This window comes from Nannobrachium achirus (assembly GCF_963921795.1).
Source record: "Nannobrachium achirus genome assembly, chromosome: 15".
In the NCBI taxonomy this organism is placed as follows: Eukaryota; Metazoa; Chordata; class Actinopteri; order Myctophiformes; family Myctophidae; genus Nannobrachium; species Nannobrachium achirus.
The window spans coordinates 29573542-29579444 of NC_137822.1; positions in this window are offsets into that span (position 1 = coordinate 29573542).

Consider the following 5903-nt stretch of genomic DNA (forward strand, 5'->3'; position numbering starts at 1 on the left):
CCTGTGACAATAAACTAATGATACAGTAGGGTAGGTGATATTTTGCGGGTAAAACAAACAAATACAAATTTTAAAACATGTAAAAAATAAAGTGACATTTTATTGTGATCTCTGCAGCTCTTTAGTAAACCGAAAATACAATTAGGTTACCAATTTCAGACAAAATTTGTCTGAAATGTGAAAGAGGCCTATACTCATTAGCCTATAAATTCAGTAATAGCTCAGTAATTTCTTTATGTCATATTTCAAAATGCATTTAAGCCTGTATTCTGTTGAGCGATCCCTCCTGTCCTGCCTTACAGAATATCACGTGGGGGGACATTCTGGATTAACAAGTTGTTCATAGGTTAGCAGTGAACAGCTACAACTCTGCCTGATAGTTAGGGGATATTAATCAAATCAAGGAATACATTCCCTGGGAATAAAAACACTCTGTTATCCTGCTTGAGTTGAGTTATCCCTCCTTATTGGATAAAATTGGTATTGTTTATTAAAGGCAGGGAGAGTCCTTTTATTGAACACTCTAGTCTATAGCGACCGAAGGTCGCATATCTCTGAAAAACCGTGTCGCTTGAGTGTCCTTCCTTCCTTCCTTCCGTAACCTCTGTGATGTCAGTGTGATGTCAGCGAGTTGTGACATCACTTCCTGTACGGGGCGGCTACACGAAATGTGGATAACACTATATATGGAGATAGTCCAGTCCATCATGTCATATGGGACTACCGTCATAGACAGTAGCCAAAAGAGAAGGATACACAAGACTACCCAGTAAACACCAGCCGTCATCTAGACCTATGGTCTAGGGTTAGCCCTCATTTGAACCGTCTATCGTTAGTCTGTCTATAGACCGATTGTAGCTGATTACATTTAATCCATTATTCCATACTTGTTGGTTACAAAAACAGCTTTAAATGCACACCTGGGTTTCAAATATTGGAATAAAGTAATTTTAAGAGCCAATTTCACTATATAGTCTAGTTTTGTAGCCGTCATCTGAACGCTTCATCTGAACGATATATAACCGGTTTAGGACAAACGTGTGTTAGACCATCTTTTTTTTAAATACATTTTTATCAGGTTGTTCATTATCGGATGCTAACAGTATAGCTTGAAATGATTAGATCTCCCGGTTCTACCTTAATAGTTGTAGTTTGCATCCACGAGCAGTTTTCTGGTCATTGCACGTCTTTTATCCGTCTATAAAAAGCTGGGCAATAAGTCCTTTGAAAAATTCTGTAATAAATAAAAAAGTGTAATAAATAATGCCGTGGTGCTGACAGCATAGCCTATTACTTCTCTGAGTTACATTCATTCTGACAGCAATATAAACACATACACGTACGGCTGTTCGACTCTCCCCACATCCCCACGTACCCCACCATTCAATGATAATGATTAAATAAAAATCGTTTTATAATATGTATCAATATAAAGTTAGTTTGCCTTGTCAAGCAAAATGCACCGACCTAAAACGAACAGCGGGAGGCAATATCACATACAAATAGTGCAAGATACTTCCTCACTTTTAACAGCTGTGGTCCTAGTCTAGCGGTTAGTGTTTGGGTCTGGTATGTAGAAGTACGTGAGTTCGAATCTGGGTGGCTACCTATGTCAAATATGAACAGCAATGAAATGCGCTTAAAATCAATCAGTTGCAGTATCACATGAAGGTTACAGGATCTCAAAACCAAGAAATTGTGTTTTTAAACCTGCTGGCTGCCATCATTTTCACTACTTTCGGCGGCCTCTAGTGGCGAAATGTAGTCGTTTAAATGCCGGTGATACAATGTCTAGTCTATACTAGACGGTGAAAAAACTTTAAAATTTAAACTCGTCACAGACCGGATCTAGCTAGACGTCCGGTTAGGGCGAAGACGTCATTTGAACGCGATTTAACCACCAAATTGCTTAGTGGGTAAGAAAGACAAAAAAAGGAGGAGGAGGATAAAGATACCAAAAGGAGAGAGAAGAAAGGGTGGATGAGGTACAATGTCTCAGAAAAGAAAAGGAGGTGGCAACGGGGGCGGCTAGATAAAGTTATTAGGCCTGGATCCGACTTTAAGTCGACGCACAGGATTCCAGAAGTGTAGCGCTTATTCGCTCTTGTATCAAACTGGTACTCGAAACGTTCTTAGAATTTAATATATATTTTCTAAAGTAAATATGGGGGCGGCTGTGAAAAAAAGAGAAGAATAAAAAAGAAAAAAAGGAGGAGGAGGATAAAGATACCAAAAGGAGAGAGAAGAAAGGGTGGATGAGGTACAATGTGCGGTATCCTCCTTGTCAAGCTCGACGTTGGTCATTTGGACCTATACATGGAGAAATGGAGCGAACCTGTTTGGCCCAAACATGGAGATGTGGTACAGAATGACTCATATATGGGCATAAAAAGTATGTCATGTGACATCACTTCCTGTACAGACAGTCAGACAGACAGCCATTGACTCCGGCCTAACAATGGCTACTGTCTATGACGGTAGTCCCATATGACATGATGGACTGGACTATCTCCATATATAGCGTTCTCCACATCTCCATGTTTAGGCCCTATCGCTCACACCCTAGGTGGGGTTGGCGATAGGGCCTTTCTGTGTGGAGTTTGCATGTTCTCCTCGTGTCTCCTAGGGTTGATTTGATACCCTCACAAAAACATGAACAAACTCCCCCCAGAATGATAACAACTAGAATCGTCAGAGAAACGCTGTGGTTGGCCAGATAGTCAAGAATTGGCGCGACCTCGCCCTTTAGGGCGAGGTCGCATGTCACCCTGAGGTCGCATTCCACCCTCAGGTGTCTTACTAGTATTTAACACTTATTTAAACAAACACTCTAAAATATCACTGACCCTATACCTTTAATAATGGTTAGAGAGAACACTGGCTCAGAAGGTTGACCACATCTGATGCATTCTATTTACTCAGAGTGGCAAACTAATATATTTCCCGGCTTGACTGAATTACATCATCCTGGATTCCAACTTGCCTTTTTATCTTTAGTCATTGCCCATGCATTGCCAGAAAGGTTTGACCCTATTTGCCCTTTTTAAGTGTATGGGCTGTCAAAGTAAAATCAGAATCAAGAGCCTATAACTCTTAATGGCCTGTAGATGGCGCCACAGAATAAAGCCTCCACTGACTGAGCTGATAGATGTGGCCTCTTCACTCAGTGCTTTGTCAGGTTGGCTGGGCAGTTGAGTTGCAGAACTGTAGGGGAGAGCGGGGTAAACTGAGACACTTTTTACATTTTCTCCCCTATAGGCGAACTAAAAGATATATCAGTAAAAATGTACACATTAACCAGTAATTTGGGATGTTTCCTAACAATGGAAGTTATCAGAACATATTTAAGACAAAAGGCAGAGAAAATATGATTGTTTTAAAAAAAAAAGTGGTCTTGTGTCTCAGTTTACCCCAGGACCGGGGTAAACTGAGACAGACCAGAGAATCAACGGGGTAAAGTGATCCACTCACTTTTTTCACTTTAAAACTACCATTAAAACACAAAAACCCAGTTAACCAGGTTAAATATGCACAACACAAAAATGTACATAGCAGAAAGTATTTTAATAGGGTTTGTCCTGTCATTTCCACCCATGTGTCAAATAATGTGACACATGGGCAGAAAGAAAAACTAAAATCCCTATAAAAGTTGATAGAAGTGTTTACCAAACTTTCCTCAGTTGATCCTTATGTAATTTCTCCTGTAGAATGCATTTCTGCAAAGTATATTGTTGTATTGTGCATAACTAATGAGATAATTAGCAAATTTAGTCCAATATGCTAATTATCTCATTAATTATGCACGACACATAACAATATATATCAGAAATGGGTTCTACAGGGAAAATGACATAAGAATCAACTGAGAAAAGTTTGGTACACCCTTTAATCAGGTTTTTACAGCTATCTCCATGTCTATCATGTTGGGATAATGTGAGATAGTGTCTCACTTTACCCCGAAGCAATTGTCTCACTTTACCCCACAGCCACATTTTGGGAAAAGTGATATATTTTATCAATTCAGGGTAATCTTCATCTAGCATCCATCACATGGATTTATAAGTTGGTAGTTCATCAACATGTATGATATAAAATGTTGTCCCTGCATCAATTTGCTTTGACACAACAGTTGATTATGTGACAGCAAGAAAATTTACTTTTACATGCAAAAAACACATTTTTTGTGAAAAAAGCATGTTTTCTACAGCACTATCAGGTCTCTCTCTTCATGGCAAGTGGGAAATTCAAAGGGCTTGAAAATGTAATAGTCACATGACCACCAATCTGGGAACCCATCGTCAAAGAAGAAAGTGCGACACCTATCGGTCTGTCTCTCTCTCAGTAGCGTAGCGTTCTCTGAGGCTGTCTCGAGAGATTACATGACCACAAATGTGTTCCATTGCCAAGATAAATGGAGTGTCTCAGTTTACCCGGTGTCTCAGTTTACCCCGCTCTCCCCCTACGGCTAAATGAAGAGCATTTTTTACCCTGAAATGCTGGCTCTCTCAAGAATACTGTTTCAGATTAACAGCATTGTTGCATTCCACACTTAGAACATTCTGCGTCAGGTTGGTCTGATGCATGGTTTACTTCCCATGTGGGCCTAGCCTATCTACTATAGCTACCATCCCACAATCCCCACAAAGCTCTTCTGAACCCCTTATGTTAGATAATAACAATAAAATAACCTTGCAGTGGCATTGAGACTTTTTCAAACTGCCTTGGAGAGAATAAGAGCTGGAGTGAGGGAGAGAGAGGGTTTGCAAAAAAACACACACACACACACACACACACACACACACACACACACACACACACACACACACACACACACACACACACACACACACACACAAACACATTTGAAATATTGGTTTGCTTTTATTTGCACATGCATGCCATAAATTCCATAGGGATAGATCACACATGACATTTATGACATCATCAACTTGCGACGGGCATTTCCCCTATATTGAGTGAAAGATTAGCTATTTCTAGAAGAAATAGAATAATTGAAGTGTTTTTAATTTTACATTGTTGTTATAGAGGACAATTATTAAGGCATATTTATCGTATTAGCCAGGGATACCTTTAACCATTTTATTTTATTGTATTTATTTATATTTCAATTAATGACCCCTGTCCCAGAATGTAATACATGGTATAAGCCAGGCATTATGTGCCGGGTGCCCGTGGAAGTAATCAGAAATAGACCATTAAACTGAAAACAGGACAGCAACAGAATGCAGTTATTATAGCAGAAAACTGGTTGCTTTATGTTACAGTTAGTGCAGTGTGAGAAGTTTACTACTTGTGTGCCACTCCAAATAGGCTAATAGTAGGCTATACCCGCAGTGCATGAAATATATGGCACATATCAGGCTATTCTTTTAAGCTTCTGAGCAGTGGGCACACTCCAGATGCACACCCCGCCCATCTAACCCTACTCCCTCCCTAGCCTGGGCTGGCTTCCAATTTCGGGCTTTTGATCCGGTCGGGAGCGGAAGAGCTCCTACGTTTTTCTGTAGTCCAAAACGGACTACACTTTGGCCGGAAACAACGACCGGAAACAGTTTTAACCAGGTTTTAACCCGTACTTGCGCATGCGCTAACTACTTGCGCATGCGCTTAACTGGGTTGAAACTGTTTCCGGTCGTTGTTTCCGGCCAAAGTGTAGTCCGTTTTGGACTACAGAAAAACGTAGGAGCTCTTCCGCTCCCGACCGGATCAAACGGCCCGTTTAGTAAACGAAGACCAGGCTTTCCCCCAGCGGAAAGTGCCCATGCTTCCTTAATGTGGTTTCGAGAGGCAGTGAGCTGGACCAGAGCTTGTCAGAAGCTCCACCCACATCCATTACACTTGTGTCAGTTGTGTTTTGTGCCCTGCCCATGTTGTATCAGCTG